The sequence below is a fragment of the Equus caballus genome, chromosome 26 (assembly GCF_041296265.1).
Source record: "Equus caballus isolate H_3958 breed thoroughbred chromosome 26, TB-T2T, whole genome shotgun sequence".
NCBI lineage: Eukaryota > Metazoa > Chordata > Mammalia > Perissodactyla > Equidae > Equus > Equus caballus.
The window spans coordinates 39,125,661-39,142,243 of record NC_091709.1 but is presented as its reverse complement, the minus strand read 5'-3'; the positions used below and the strand labels follow the sequence as shown (position 1 = coordinate 39,142,243).

Genomic DNA, 16,583 nt, shown 5'->3' with positions numbered 1-16,583 from the left:
AAAAATGTACCAATGTACCGGCTATTATGGACATTTTAAAAGTATAGATAACGTGTTTTGAAAAAAATGCATTATCTCCACTAATATGTCATAAATATATTTATGTCAGAATAAAATATCAAAGAGACTATTCACACATTTCAAGTCCTTGAAACTTTTTTAAAAACTCGGCTTGGTGAAAGCATAAGGAAGCAGGTCATTTGTTGAAGGAACAATACTGAAAGATTTTTAAGCAACGCTTCTTTGACCTTAAGTCCAAGCTATCCAGCTCGATCTAGTATTTGGTACTATTGGTACTTGGCTGCTGGAAATTCTTGGCAAGGTAGAGTGTTTTGATTTCATTTGATCTGTCATCAGACCAGGCACCTGATTTTTTTTCCCCCCGAACTATAGAGCCTTAGATCTGGTGGGCCCCACCCAAATTTCAACACCAACAGAGCTTTTGTATTAAGTTCAGAGTGAGAGATTGTTTGGACAAATAATTCATACCCTTTGATGGGAAGGGGAAGATTTGTTTCAGGAAAGAGATTATCTGTGCTTGTGCCAGGTATGGCTGCCCTAGACCTCAATTAGCCAGTGCATTAGCCTGTCCATTAAAGGAATTGCATTTTTATTGGATCACATCAAGCTGTTGATTGAAAAAAATAAAAGTGGCCTTTAAATTTTTCACCAGCTGTCACAGGATAGAGATGGCACATCCAAAGAATGGGCTAGAAATGGTGAACTACTAATGATACCATTGTTCTTCCAACCCATCCTATAAGAAGAACCATCCATTTCCTCAACTGCTCTGGCCAGAATTGGCCCTGTGCATTATGTAAGGTGGGCTGTGCCTCCCTGTTAGGATAGATAGGCCTTAAAATGCCTCTCTTCTAAATTTTCATTCTATGATCCTTGCAAGTCTCTATAAATAAAAGTGCTTCAGTATAGTGGTGGAGTGAGAGGGGAGAGCAGTGATGAATCTAGAAAGGTGAAGCTGGTGAACCTTTAGAGTGATATGCCTTAAAGAGGGCCTGGGCACTTTATGGCAAATGAAGACATCAGTTAGGTGGTTGTGGAGGGTTCTGTAAAGGATGAGTAGGCATGGAGATGGGAAGGAGTCAGAAATTAAGACAAACATCATCTAGTTCACGACCTACACATGACAAGTTCTTTTCACATTTTTAAACCAGAAGAGTCATTGATAAACTCCCCAGAGTCATCGTAGTCCTGAGAACGAAGGCCTAGAACAACCATGTAAGAGGTCCACCTTTTCCATAGTGCTTGGTGGATTCCCAGCACTGACATTTCTGTGCCACTTGGCTTAGATTTATGCACATCGTGCAATGTTCCAATTTCTATCTTTCCATCTTCCTCAGTGCAGCAATTGGTGTATGCAGTTGCCTGGAGGCAATTTTTGCAATAGTCATATCTAGTACCTTTTTGCAAATAGGATCAACCTATTATTAATCTGGCTGCTTTCCTGTTTGTTGTTTTTTTGTTGTTGTTACAATCAGTTCTTTTTCTGTTATGTCACTGTGAAGTTTTTTGACTGTAGGTGGGGATTGTGAATCGATAGTATCTTAACAAAAAGCAAATAATTTATTCCAGCATGTCTTAATCATAAGGGTGAAACTGATAGACAAAGTGATTCTCCTCTGCTGTAATGGCTTTGTTTTGATTCATGGTATAGATAAGTGGAGTGATTAAATTGAATCTTAACTAGAAATTCTGATTTAAATTCTGTCAACCTGGTCTGTTTATAAGAAGTGGTTCTTAGGCAAAGTGAAATGTTCTTTGGGCCTGAGAAGGAAATAAACACTATTTAAAACTTTCATAAATCCAATAATCAAGCTGTTTGTGCTCTCTTTTTATTCCAATTTCTTCTGTTGTTAGTTAAAAATTTGGGGGCTTTTAATGAGCATCAAGTTACCAATTATATCTGTTACAAAGGAAGGAAGAGGAACTTCTTCTCATAGGTGGGATGTAGAAGGTCCTGGCCCATGTTTTTGTAAACATATTAGAACAAAAAGATAATTTGTAAATTTACAAAAAGCCTATTTTTATAGACATCAGAGAATTCGGAGAGCAAGGAGCACTAGATAAACTAAACTTCCAAGGGGAAAACTCTTGCAGGGTGAGCTGGCAATCACCAAAGCTGTTCCCCACCCCTTTGTGGTCATTTACCAATTCTGGATATGGGATGAGAAAACAAAGACCCTCCCCAGGAGCAGAGGACTCTCATCAAACATTTGGCTTGTCTCCCCATCAAGACATTTTTAAATTTTGAGGCTACATTGGGTGGGAGGTTAGAGAGCTAAGTTGAAAACCCCTGAAGGGCAAATTGGAACTCTCAGAATCTTTCAGGGCTGAGGAGACCCAGGCCCCATCAGAATCTCAACAAACAGGTAGAATGTCCATGTTCTCTAAATAAAGGAAAAGCAGAAGTATTATGAGTCTTACTAAAGCTAAAACCCTTTCCAGCCTAACCCATTATTGCTTTGAAATGTTTATGCCTTCACACTATTTACGTAATAGAGGAAAGAGAAATTCTCTTTGGTGGGTGATAAAATCACCCAGAGTCTCTGCAGTTTTTTATGTTTAACATACAATAAAAAACCGCAAGACATGCAAAGAGCCAAGACTATACGATTGCTAATCAAGGGGAAAAATGGATACTAGAAGAAGACCCCCACATGATCAAATATTGGAATTAGCAGGCAAGGATTTAAAAATAGCTATGATTAATGTGCTCAAAAAAAGAGGAAAAAAAGAGATGAAAAGATAGAGAATTTTACCAAAGACTTGAAATCTATAAAAAAATCAAATGGATATTCTAAAATGGGAAAATACAATATCTGAAGTTAAGAAGACATTGAGCTTGGCGGTTGATTGGACAGCAGAACATAGGGCTGGGGAGCTGGGAAAAAAGTCAATAGTATTCAAGTTCAGATTTTAAAAAAGATAGATATGTAAGACCCATGAGGAATATGCTAAAAACGCCCAATATACATGTAATTTAATGTCCTGAATGAATGCAGGAAGAAAATAGGGCAGAAGAAATTTTCAAAATGATAATGGCTGAGAATTTCACTGAACCGAATCCTTAGATTCAAGAAGCTCATGGAATCCCAAGAAATGGAAATAAAAAAGGGACCATACACAGGCACATCCTAGTAAAACTGCTGAAGACCAAAGTAAAAAATACAATCTTAAAAACTAGAGAAAAAAGCCACATTACCTTTAAAAGAGTTAGAGTAAGATTGACAACTGGATGCTGATAAGAAGCAATGGAGTCCAGAGGATGATAGAACAACATCTTTAAAGGGATAAAAGAAAGTCACTGCCAACCTGGAATTAAGAATATTTTTCAACAGTCAAAATGAAGAAAGATATTTTTAGACAAATAAAAATGGAGGGAATTCATTTCTAGCATGTTCGTACTAAAAGAAAAACTCTTTTTCTCTAGGCAGAAGGAAAATGAGTCCACTTGGTAATATGGAAATGCAGGAGGAAATGAATAATAAATATGTGGCTAAATAGCAATAATTCCTGATTGTGCAAAGTGATAATTGTAATATCTTGTGAAATTTAAAATAGATGCAGAAAAAAAATATATAATAACAAAGTGAAAGGGGGGAGGGTGGAAAATGGAATTAAACAGTTCTGAAGTTCTAGCGGGATTGAGATGATAAAAATTATAATATGTATTAGACTGTGATAAATCAAGAAAACACATTGTAATCTTTAGATTAACTAACAAGCTAGTAGAAAGAGAATAAATAGAATAATAAAGTATTTGGTGACCAAAAAATGAGAGAAGTAGAACTAATGTTTGCTGAATGCTTTTTGCCTGTGTTCCAAGTAATCCTCAACATTGTGGTAATGCACATTTCATCATTTCCATTTGATAAAGAGAACAACTGCTTTTGTTGGAATTCTTAGTTGGAAACAGAAGAAATACTCTAATTTGCATAAATATAAATGCAAGTTAATGTAGGATTTATTGGGTAGCTCATAGACTCTTGGAAGGGTCACAGGACAGATACTACAGTTTTTATGCCGATGCTGGAGACCTCTTTTGTTGATGTTCCCTGAAGCTGGAGGCTTCCATTGCCTCCCTCACAAAAGATGACAATTGTAGGGTGCTTGTGTCTCCCTCCGTTGCTCTCTACTGCATTGAAGTCTCTTGAGAGTGCATCTAATTCACAAAGCTTAGATCACATAGCTGCACCCTAGTTGCAAGGAGAGCTTAGAAAATGAGTTTTTGGCTTATTCCTAGGGGAAATAGGATCAACAAAGGAGAAATTTCCCTAAACACAGGCAGAGTATTCAAAAAATGTGTTGGAGTGTGTGTGTGTGCATGCATTTACAAAGCATGACACATATCCACTACAGGAAGTGAAGGTTATGAATGCTGAGTGCCATCTAGGAGCCTCCAAACATTGAGTGATGGCCCAGGGGCTGGAGCCCAGGAGGGTTGGCTCCAGAGTATGTGAACTACTTTGAACTGTCATTCACTTGATCCCTTCTGGCTCTTTGTGAGACACACTCTATAAAAAAGCTGTTGGGGGGATGCCAGTAATTGCTGGATGGCATTTCAGGACCAACAGGCTAGGGCTTGAGATAGAAATGGACCAGGATGGCATTGAATTCTGTGGTGGTAACGTCCTCTGCTTGTACTCCTGCTGGCACCTGACATTCCAGGAGCTACACCTCTAGAAACTTCCACATTAATTGTCTGATAGCTCCTCACATCTCAAGGACCTTCTGTTTTCTACCCAAATGGCTGTGTGAAAAAAGAGAGTCCAAAGACAGAAAAACAAAAAAACAAAACTTCTAGCTATCTAAGAATTAACAAGTGAAGCAAGGAATAATAGAATTTTTTATGATCCAATAACAAAACAAATCCTAGATTAAAAAAACAAAGGCAATGTTGTGGGTAGTCAGCCATGGGATCTGATTGCGTGTATGATTATTTTAACCCACAGTTCATAATTCAAAGCACTAATTTGATAAACTAATCTTTTAGATCCTGCAGATAATATGGAAGCATTTTGGGGAGAGAGATTTTCAAACTAATGGATTCATTCCTCTTGCCTTTGATAATAATGGCTCGCATTTGCAGAGCACTTGCCATTTTCAAGTCTCTAACTTGCTCCCCTCAGCACTGGCAGGTGGGCAGTATAATTCCGTTTGACATAGGAAGAAACAGGTTGTGGGTATGAGACAACGTTTTGGTGTTATGTACAAGGGGACATTTTGCTTTCTCATTTTGGTACTCAGTGTATTATCTTTTAATTGCAGTTTCTCTGTTTTTTTCTAGGCACAGGAAGGGGGATTAGAAGATATTATCAATGAGCCATTGGTTGTTTGTCAGTCAACAAATATATTCACTGTAGTAATGATTAAATTTGTGTATTCTATGTCAGATGTATATGCTAGTGTTTTCGGATTCCTATCTGATTGCATAATGGTTACAATATGCTGCTTTTAATTGACATTGATAGCAAACCAATAACAGATATCAATTAAAGAAACTTTCTGAGATTAAATCGTTAAAGGAAACATTGGAGGTATAGTTATTATAAATTGATTTTCTGGGTTTATTTCATGACTCTGATCTGTAACATACTGGACACAATGTTCTTGCTCTCAACGAACTATTTCAGGGAAATGCAAATCAAACTGCAATGAGATATCACCTCACTCCCATCAGAATGGCTATAATTAACAAGACAGGAAACAAGTGTTCGAGAGGCTACGGAGAGAAGGGAACGCTCATACTCTATTGGTGGGAGTGCAAACTGATGCAGCCACTATGGAAAACAGTATGGAGTTTCCTCAGAAAATTAAGGATAGATCTCCCATATGATCCAGCTATTCCACTGCTGGGTATTTATCCAAAGAACTTGAAAACATGAATGCATAAAGACACATGCACCCCTATGTTCATTGCAGCATTACTCACAACAGCCAAGACTTGGAAGCAACCTAGGTGCCCATCAAGGGACGAATGGATAAAGAAGATGTGGTATATATACACAATGGACTACCACTCAGCCATAAGAAATGATGAAATCCAGCCATTTGTGACAACATGGATGGACCTTGAGGGCATTATGCTAAGTGAGATAAGTCAGAGGAAGAAAGTCAAATACTGTATGATCTCACTCATAAGTAGAAGATAAAAACAACAACAAACAATCACACAGAGACAGAGATTGGATTGGTGGGCACCAGAGGGGAAGGGGGGAGGGAGGAGGGTGAAAGGGGTGATTAGGCACACGTGTGTGGTGATGGATGGTAATTAGTCTTTGCGTGGTGAACATGATGTAATCTACACAGAAACTGAAATATAATGATGTACACCTGTAAACAATTTACATAAAAATAGCATTCACAATTAAAAAAACTGTTTCAAAATGCCGTGTGAAAGATATTTTCTGTTTTTTTAAAGATTTTTTTATTTTTTAATTTTATTTTCCTTTTTCTCCCCAAACCCCCCCGGTACCTAGTTGTGCATTTTTAGTTGTGAGTCCTTCCGGTTGTGGCATGTGGGACACCACCTCAGTATGGCGTGATGAGCGGGGCCACGACCGCACCCAGGATTCGAACAAGCGAAACCCTGGGCCGCCGAAGTGGAGCGCACAAACTTAACCACTATGCAGCCGGGCCGGCCCCCAGAGATATTTTCTTAAATGACCTTTCTTCAATAGATAAGTCTTGCTACCTCAACTTCCTTTTATTCATTTATTTTTGGTTCGGTTGAAGCCAGAAGAAAAAGGATGGAAACGTAAAACATGGATGGCAAAGAAGGGAAGTTTGAGAAGGGTGCAGATGAAGTTGATCAAAACCAGCGATGAAAAGGGACGGAGACACACTTACTACCTGGCTAAGCATCGAATTAATTACTATTGTTGTACATTTCTAAAGTGCCGAAAGTGTAGCTTGTTTTCAGTCAGTAAAGATGTTCTGCCAGAGTCCCTTCCCTCCAGGGAAATAACCCAGTGAAATAAAACATCTGATTCAAGAGGGAAAATTACATGGCTTGAAAGAAATCAACCACAAAGGTTTCATTTATGAAACTGGTTGGGAGACATTTTTGTATTTGAAATCACAGAAACCACATTGCTTGGGCAATCTCACCTATACTTTCTGTTGTGTGAAAGTCCCAATGGTAAAATAATATTTACTCTCTGGCACGAGATAATGTGTTTTCATACCTACACACATGCACACCCAAACCTATAGGCTCTGTGAGTGCCTGCCTTGGGGTGGACTCATTAGTTCTGCTTATCTGCGTGGGTGCATTCAGGACCATTCAAGGACGGTGGCAACGCCGGCACTTTAGAGTGAAGCTTACTATCAGTGCAAATCTGAAATGCTTTAAGATGAACGATGGAACTCAATTTAACCCTGAGAATGACAGTCCAGTTATCTGAAGTCAGAGGCCAGCAATGAGTGCTGGTGATTGATTTTGGATAGCTGAAAATGTTTTTCTATGTTTAGAGTGAGCCTGGAGGCTAATCTCCTTTAAAAGGAGTAATTTTTATATCACCTTTAAAAACACAGGTTGGCAAACTCTGACCAGCGGGCCAAACTCAGCCCTCTGCCTGTTTTCTGTAAATAGTTTGGTAAATGACAGTGGCACACAGCCACACTCGCTTGTTTAGGTATCATCTATGACTGCTTTCATGCTGCAACAGTGGAGCTGAAGAATTGCGCCTGACACTGTAGGGACCGTAAAGTCTAAAATATTTACTATCTGGCTTCTCATAGGAAAAGTTTGGCGTCGGCTGTCCTAGTGTGTCAGTTTGGCAGACCACATACACACAGGGACAGCCACGTGAGGTGGGCTGTTGCTGGGACTCTAACATCCCTCTTCTGAATTTCTTGCCCTCCTATGGTCTGCCTTTTTATTTTTTTCTTATTTTTATTTTTTAAAAAAATACCCAGGTCCTCTTGCTTTCTTAGGATTCAGTGGAAAGATGTATTTCTCCATATAAAATGGTCAGTGAGTTGCAATGCTGAGGAAATTTATATCAAAATAATATTAGTAGTTCAATGTAATATTCTTATTTTTAATTTTTTTAGAATTTTTAATTTTTATTTTTTTAATCTTTTGAGGAAGATTAGCCCTGAGCTAACATCTGCTGCCAATCCTCCTCTTTTTTGCTGAGGAAGACTGGCCCTGAACTAACATCCTGCCCATCTTCCTCCACTTTATATGTGGGATGCCTACCACAGCATGGCTTGCCAAGCAGTGCATAGGTCCGCACCTGGGATCCAAACTGGTGAACCCTGGGCCACCAAAGCAGAACGTGAGAACTTAACCACTGTGCTACCAGACTGGCCCCTCAATGTAATATTCTTGCAATTTTTCTGTAGGTCTGGAACTTTTTTCAAGTGGAAAAGTTAAAAAAAATTGAGAAATTTCAAGGAACTTACCCTCAGATATACACACACATTTACAGACATATTTGTAAAACAACATCCATTATAGCACTCTTTTCAAGGAGAAAAGATAAATAGACATAAATGTCTGTTAGTGTGGGACTGGTTAAATTGTGGCACGTTCATTCATTCACACAATGGATGACTATGCAGTTATAAAAAAGGGAGAATGTCCCTTTTTAACTGTTGGAAAGTTGAAATGTTAAATGCAGAACAGTGTGATATGTTTTCATTGGTATGGAAAGGAAGGAAGGATAAGACGAAATATATAGATAAAGCTATAGGTTTTTTCCCAATAAACATTCAATCTTCGGAAAACTGCATAGGAAACTGGTAGCATTGGTTGCCTCCAGAGAGGGGAATGGAGTGACTGGAGAGTAGAATTAGAAGGGAAATGTTTCTCCGTATAGCCCTTCGTACTTTGTGAGTTTCTAACTATGCAAACAAATGGCCTTTTCAAAAATTAAAAACTGAAATAGAGAAGATTTTTTAAAAGAAAGAAAGAGTAGGTGTGTCGCTCATATTGAGTTACCCAGGTGACGTAACTGGTCGAGGTCAACATCGTTGGTAAACACCAGACTGAACCCATGTCTGAATCAGAGCCCAGAAGCTACTCAGAAGGGAGTACAAGGTGGAATGAAGGCTTTTCTGGTGACGGAGAGGAGATAAGGTTTGTCTTTTTTAAATCTACTGACTCTGCTGGCAACAAAATTAACGAACTTCAATCAGAAGCGAACGTCAGCTGGTTAATGGGTTTGACTGTTTCCACTTTGCTCCTCTGATGGCTGCTTAACCTGACTGATGAGTAGGTTAATGTAATTACATCCACTGAAAATTCCAACGGAGTTAAGGGCTATAGAAATATAGTGCTTACATTTTAATTATTAAAGGTTAGATTTACCGATGAGCTATGCCCACTGGTGGGTTTCTGCTGCCCAATCAGACCCCAGGGACATTTTTAGTACCTAGATGGAACCATCCAGGGAGGGTTTCGTTGGCACATGATCTTGCAAACATCTCCCCCCACCTTCTGCTGCCATACTGACGACAATTCCCCAGAGAGGTATATTATTTTTGATGTTCTTCATTATTCTTTAATGTCCTAAACTTTTTCTAATGCAAATATTTTATCTGAAGTAGTTCTCACTTATACAACTTGCAAATAACTATTTTAATCAGTTTTTTAAAAAAACCTTTTAACTGAAGTAGCATATAGCCACAGAAAAGTACCTATATTACAAGTCTACAATGAATATTACAAGTTCAGTGAATTTTCACTAACCGACCACCAGTGTAACCAACTCTAGATCAAGAAATAGAAGCTTTATCACATCCAGAAATCCTGTTTGAGCCCCTGTCAGTTTCCACCCTGGTCCCTCCCAAGCTTAACCATTATCCTGACTTACAACAGCAGATTTGGTTTTGCCTGTTTTTGTACTTTTTATAACCGGAATCATACAGGATATATTGCTTTGTGTTGGCTTCTTTTGTTCGAGTTATGTATGCGAGGTTCACTACATTGGTGCGTGAAATTGTAGATTATTCATCCCCATTGCTGTGTGGATTTCTATTAAGTGACTGTATTATGGCTTATTTGTCCATCTACTGACGATGGACATTTAGCTAGTTTCCAGTTTTTGGTGTTATAAGTGCTGCTACTGTAAACGTTCTTGCACGTGCTTTTTGGTGAATATTTGTACACATTTCTGTTACCTATGTCTAAGAGTGAAATTTCTGGGTGACAGGGTACGCATATGTTTAGGTTTAGCACAGTGGTTCTCAAGATTTCACACGAATCAGAATCACCTGGAGGGCCTGTTAAACCACAGCTCTCTAGGACACACCTGGAGAGTTTCGGATGCAGTAGGTCCAGGGTAGGGCTGGAGAACCTGCATTTCTAACAAGTTCCCAGGCGATGCTGATGTTTCTCGTCCAGCGACCACACTTTGAAAACTTCTGCTTAGCAGATACTGCCAAACTGTTTTCCAAAGTATTTGTACCAATTTACCATCCCACCAAGATGAGAGTGCCAGTTGCTCTGCTTGGTATTATCCTCCTTTTAAATTCCGGTCATATGGATGGAGATGGAAGGTATCTTTGTGTGGTTTTAATTTACATTTCCCTAATGACGAAAGAAGTCAAACTCCTCTTCACAAATTTATTGGCCAATTGGATATCTTTTCATGTGTAGTGTGTGTTAAAGTCTTCTGCCCATTTTTCTATTGGGTTGTCTTTCTTATTGAATTGTAGGAATTCTTTACATATTCTGGGTATCAGTGCTTTGCTGGTTTGTATCGTAAGCATCTTTTTCCACTCTGTGGGATGCCTTTTCACTCTCTTAATTGTGATGACCAGAAATTCCTCATTTTAATATAATCTAATTCATCTTTTTCTCTTTTAAGCTCCGTTCTTTTTGTGTAATTTAAGGAATCTTTACCTACTCTCAGGTCATGAAGACATTCTTTTATATTTTTAAAAAAGATTTATTTTTTCTCCTCATGTTTAGATTCAAAAATCATCTGGAATTGGTTTTTGCATTTCTTTGAGTTTCAGTAAGAGATTTTCATATACTAAAGTAATCTTCCTTAAGGCCCTGTTTAAAATTCACCTCTTTGTTTCTATTTTTAGTACTTTTAAAAAAAGATCAATGCCATATAGCAACTTTTAGAAAATTCAGGAGATATTTTTTAACCTACAATTGTATTGAAAGCAATATTTCAAATAAATGCTTTTTATTTACTCAGGGTAGGCTTACTTTCGACGGAGCCAAATTTAAGGCAGTTACCGAAACTTTTAAGTAACATAAAGCACTTTTTTCATCTTGAGCCAAAACTATAATGCCCACAATAATTTACATTTAATTTTTAATACAGTTATCTATCCTGAGTAATTATGTGGGCTGCTCCCAGTATTCCATTCTCTGTTATGTGGTTTTTCTGAAGACTGTGGTTTCTTTGTATAGCTACTGGGAATTATTACCTTGCTGATGAATTTCTCTTCTGAAGAGATATCAACTACGAGTTTCAGTGTCGTATTTTTTCACTTTAACTTACAAAACAGGCATAGGGTCTGGGTGCTCTCTTTATTTCTCGAGGGTTTAGAAACAAAGCGCTCTTTGTGTTTAAAGAAATATTTTAGCAAGACTGTGCTACTTTGTGAGAAATACCTTTAAAATTGGCTGAAAGAATTGATTAAAATTACCCTACGTGTTTTGCCATGTCGTTTCGGAGCAGCCAGCTTTCTTTGGCCAACCGTGTACTCGAATAGTTAAGAAAGCCTCTTGGTATTTGGCAGTCAGACTGGCTGTGCCATTTTGCACAGAAGGAATGAAATTTGGCTTAGAAATTAGACTGGGGGCAATTAAAAACTTTTAGAAAGATTGAAAAATATATCATACATCAGCTGGAAGTTCTGTTATTCAGACCCCTCTTTCTTCCTACCAAGAAACAGATCCTTCTGGAATTCGAGCTCCATATGGGCAGGCACTTTGTTGGTTCTGCTCATCACTGTATCTCCATCATCAACAGCAAAGCAGTGCTTGATACTTGTAGGTGCTCAATTGATATTTCTCAATTGAAAGTAGGAGTGAATCAATCCCTATGCCTTTAAAGGGTGGGATGCAGGTGTGCATGGAGTTAGGAGGCTGATCAATGGCTTCCGTCTTTGCCCTCTCCCATCTGTGATCTATTCTAAGGGCCTTCTGGAGGGAGTGCTCAGGCACAGTCACACTGGGTGTTTCTTACCCCAGCCATCTTGAGCTTGTAGACTGTGGAGGATTGTAGAGCTTGTAGACTGTAGATTGGTGCTCCCCTGCTACTGCGACCCCCCCACCCTTGAGGGTGAGGCAGAGTTGAAGGTGAGCCCAAAGTGGCAAACTTTCAGAAGCCGGAAGGTTACAGTGTTATTGCTGGTAATAAGATGATTTAGAAGAGATGGATGTAAGATATATGGATGAGGACATTTGTAGACAGGTTTAGGGGGTTTTGACGCTACAAAATTTAACAAGAAGGGTTCAGTTAATCCAGCTGACCAATTGTTTAATCAGAAAACAAATTATGGACTGGTTTGCAAGTTACAAATGATGAAGATTTAACTTAAATTAAAAAAGAGTGAGTGAATATAGGATTTGCTTATGATTATTTAAGGTCTTTGTGGAACATTCCAAAGGAAATATCCATTTAATGGAATGAGAGTTAGAAGGAGAGATGTCAAATACAAACTTGAGGACAGTTCAGAAGTTAGGTGCTGCCTGAGAGCACACAAGGGGATGAGTTGTCGGTGGGGCTTAGCAGTAGATGGGGAGAGAAAACGAGATGGTGTGCCTTTTCACCTTTGATTCTGAGAGCCTAGATATATGTGCCAGTTTTTTATTGATTTTAGATTAGTCCAGACCATTGTAGTTCAGTTATTTAACTGAGAGTAATGGCCTAAAGGACTCTACTATCTTTTCATTTTCAAGTTCCTGTCGTTGCTCGTATTTGGCTGTGCATTTCTTACGTCCTCTTCATGGACATCGTTCCACCTCTGGGTTCATTGTATTACTCTCTTCTCAAGTTCTTTGAGAGGGGCAACCCATTTCCTTTTTAGCTTCCCATAGTGCCTGAGGTAACGGAGTCTTTGCTGAGCCTCTTGAACTTGTGTGTATTGCCTTTCACAGGTGAAAAGTCAATATGTGGGGCATGGAACCTTCTAGAAGAGCAGCTGATGTTGTCTCTCCACTTCTCCAAGGTAATGGTCAATCCCACATTTATTGCATGGAGGATGTGTATGGATGTATGCTACTTTCTCCAACGTATTTTGTGGTCATTGACAGGCTGTTGACTTTTGCAAAAATTACAGCTAGTTTGTGACCGAGTATATATATATATATATATATATATATATACACACATATATAAAATATTAAAGCATTTTATAGGCTACTTAAGAAAGCCCTAGGGCCGGCTCCATGGCCGAGTGGTTAAGTTTGCGTGCTCCGCTGCGGCGGCCCAGGGTTCGGACATGGCACCGCTCGTCAGGCCACGTTGAGGCGGCATCCTACATCCCACAACTAGAAGGACCTGCAACTAAGATATACAACTATGTACAGGGGGGGTTTGAGGAGACAAAGCAGCAAAAAAAAAAAAAAAAAAAAGATTGGCAGTAGTTGTTAGCCCAGGTGCCAATCTTTAAAAAAAAAAAAACCTAAACAAACAAACAAAAAAGAAAGCCCTAGAGAAATTTGCATCCAAGGATCTGCATACTTTATTATTTATTTATCTATCCCTGGACATTACAAAAGCTAAGGCAAACTTCCTTTGATATTATACAGTACAAAAAAACAGCTTATATAGTTTATGAGCAAGAAAACTTTCTCCATTAGATATACAATGGTATTTAATTTATAAAGCATGCTATAGAGTTATTTAAAGTTTCAAGTAGATGATAATGATAATGATATTACCACTAATAAAGTAGTCATCATAAATAGACTACTTACAGAGTGTCAGGCACTTTGTTGTTTTATACATCTTATTACACGTATTATTTCATTATTTTTTATACATGTTATTTCATTTAATCCATAGATAGCCTTGTGACGTAAGTAATATAGAGGTAGGGAAAGCGAGGCTCAGAGAAATTAAGCAACTTGCTGAGCCAGTCTAGGCAAGTGGCAGAAGGACACTGTTGAACATGTCTGTCTGACGTCAAAGCCCTTCTGCTCCCTTACTAAACTGAGCCTTTGGGTTCAAGAGAAAGCTTCTAGTTAGAAGAAGAAAAGTCCCACTGGAAAACTCTTGAATAAAAATCATGGACTCAAACGTTTAAAAAGATCTTGTTAGGGGCTGGCCCCATGGCCGAATGGTTAAGTTCAGGCACTCTGCTTCTGTGGCCCAGGGTTTCACTGTTTTGGATGCCGGGTGTGGACACGACACTGCTCATCAGGCCATGCTGAGGCAGCATCCCACATAACACAACCAGAGGCACTCGCAGCTAGACTATACAACTATGTACTGGGGGAGGTTTAGGGAGAAGAACGAAAAAAAGAAAAGAAAAAACAAGATTGGCAACAGATGTTAGCTCAGGTGCCAATCTTTAAAAAAAAAAGATCTTGTTAGAGCTTTGAGTATATGGAGTGACAGAAAAATTGTGAAGTACTCACTGGAAAGAGTCATTTAGTGTACAGCAAAAAAATGCATTAAGTGACTATTATGTGCAGGTAATGAGCTAGGTTCTCAACATCAAATATATCACAGCCTTCTCTTTTGCTCTTATAGCCTAGAAAGTAAATATTTCTCTGTGCTTCACTCTCTTCATCCTGAAAAACTCAAACGAGAAATTCATTAAAATGCAATGTCCGCTTGACTTTCCAGCCTTGTAACTAATTGGTCTCAGGAGCAGAATGGAAAATTTTTACCTAAGACTGGAGATACATAGGGCATGAGCAGATAGACATCTCTGAAGAAACGTTTTCATCCTTCTGTTAATATTGGAATATCACAGAGTTATTTTCTTAAAATATTGAAATTAGTATAAAAAATTTTTAGAAGCCATCCAGTGTAAATGTCTTTTTTCCCATCCTGCTTGGCTGGAGAAGCCTGAAAATTGGCTACGTTTCCTGGGAACATTGAGAAATAGTGATGAGAAAGAGAAGGGTGAGCACAAATTCCAATCAACCCTCTTCTGATACAGTCAAAACTGTTCAATGATGCTACGAGCTCCTTGTCATGGGCCATCGAGGGAAATTAGAGCTGACAGCTGGAAACTGTTCATGTAGATTTTCCAGTTTTTCTTTAAAGTAAGCAGTATTAAATCACACCAAAAAGAGCTGACATATTTAAAATCCTGGCTATTATATCACATTAAGCCTAGGAAAAATCTGTCTGATTTTCCCAACACTAGGTCACCTGGCATGGATGCTCTGTGGACATATTAGAATTGGCCACATTCCCCAGGCACATGAGGCTGTCCCTCTGCTCATCTTTCATTTCATAGTGGAAAGTCATCTTGGCTCTTAGTTCTATCCTTCTCATCACCACATATCAGCAGGCACAGCAGCAAGTAATAATGCAGAGTTGCTCCTTGGTTTCCACTGCTACTGCTCTAAGTTCTGGCGAACACTGAAAAGTGGCCAACAAGAAAGTGAAAACTGACAAGAATGGCCAAAAAATGAGAATGTTGGAATAATTATATGCAAGAATTCATCTATAAAACAATAGCCTACAGATCATTGTTTCTTACATACTCACATTTTAAAAACCACTCTTGGGATCCTGTAGAATTCTCTAGAGACAGGGTGGATTTGCCCACAGCCAGACGCCTATTTGGAGTTGTCCTCAGATGTCCCCAGTGACCATTTTCAGTGGTATCGATCCCAGTGATGGGGGAGATGTCATCACCATCTGAAAATCAGTGTCTGTGGGTCTACAATAGCACATTTAAATTTTTCCACTGATATTTGTCATACGAGGTATTTAAAAAATATTAAGTTTATTTTTAAAGACATTTTGTGGTTTTTAGTCATTTTTGCCTGTTTTTCTGGGAGCATGTCCACTTCTTTATCTCTTGTCACCATTTGCATGATATGCTAACCAAGAAGGAAAAAATGATGAGTAGAAAGAGTAAGCATTTAGCAAATTATCAAATGAATGGATCATTACTCCCTAAAAACCAGGCCTCCTGTAATTTTCTGACCACATGTAATTTTCTTATAGAAGCCATTTGACTCTTGGGAGCAAATGAAGCAATTGAGAACTCTGAGAATGATGAGTGTTGCCATGTGTTTAAGTCTGTGCTTTGGAACAAAACCACATTATCTTTTACTTCGCTTTGTGAATCTGAATCTATACTGAAATGTCCTTGGGGGATGTAATTCTAACTAGATTATATTCAAGTTCAGTTTTGGAAACGTTAGGTTACATATGGACTCCTAAAAACATGAATGTAACTTCTAGAGTTTCTCTCTCATTCTCAGAAATGAGAGCTAAAGTTATTTTTAGAGATTACAGTTGAATGGAGACAGTGATCTATTGGTCTGATGCCTGTTTTTATGACATTACCCCTGAAATGTTGCATATTTTCATGCTTAGAAATACCCTCTAACTTTGTAACATACTCTGAGGATTGTATTGTACCTATTCTTTGCTCCGTAAATCACAGAATGGCTG

The 16,583-nt window shown here is 38.5% G+C and overlaps 1 long non-coding RNA gene across 4 annotated transcripts in view; it reads left to right on the top strand.

Annotated features, from left to right (window-relative positions):
* The window catches only part of LOC106782638 (uncharacterized), a 150,187-nt gene that overhangs the window by 90,719 nt on the left and 42,885 nt on the right, over positions 1 to 16,583 (top strand). For 2 of the 4 annotated variants that reach the window (XR_011432849.1, XR_011432848.1), the window contains exons 1-2: positions 9,013 to 9,106; positions 13,094 to 13,164. This is a non-coding gene — a long non-coding RNA (uncharacterized lncRNA). Of the gene's footprint in view, positions 1 to 9,012; positions 9,107 to 13,093; positions 13,165 to 16,583 lie in introns of those variants that run through there. The other 2 variants (XR_011432851.1, XR_011432850.1) reach the window with 1 other exon arrangement.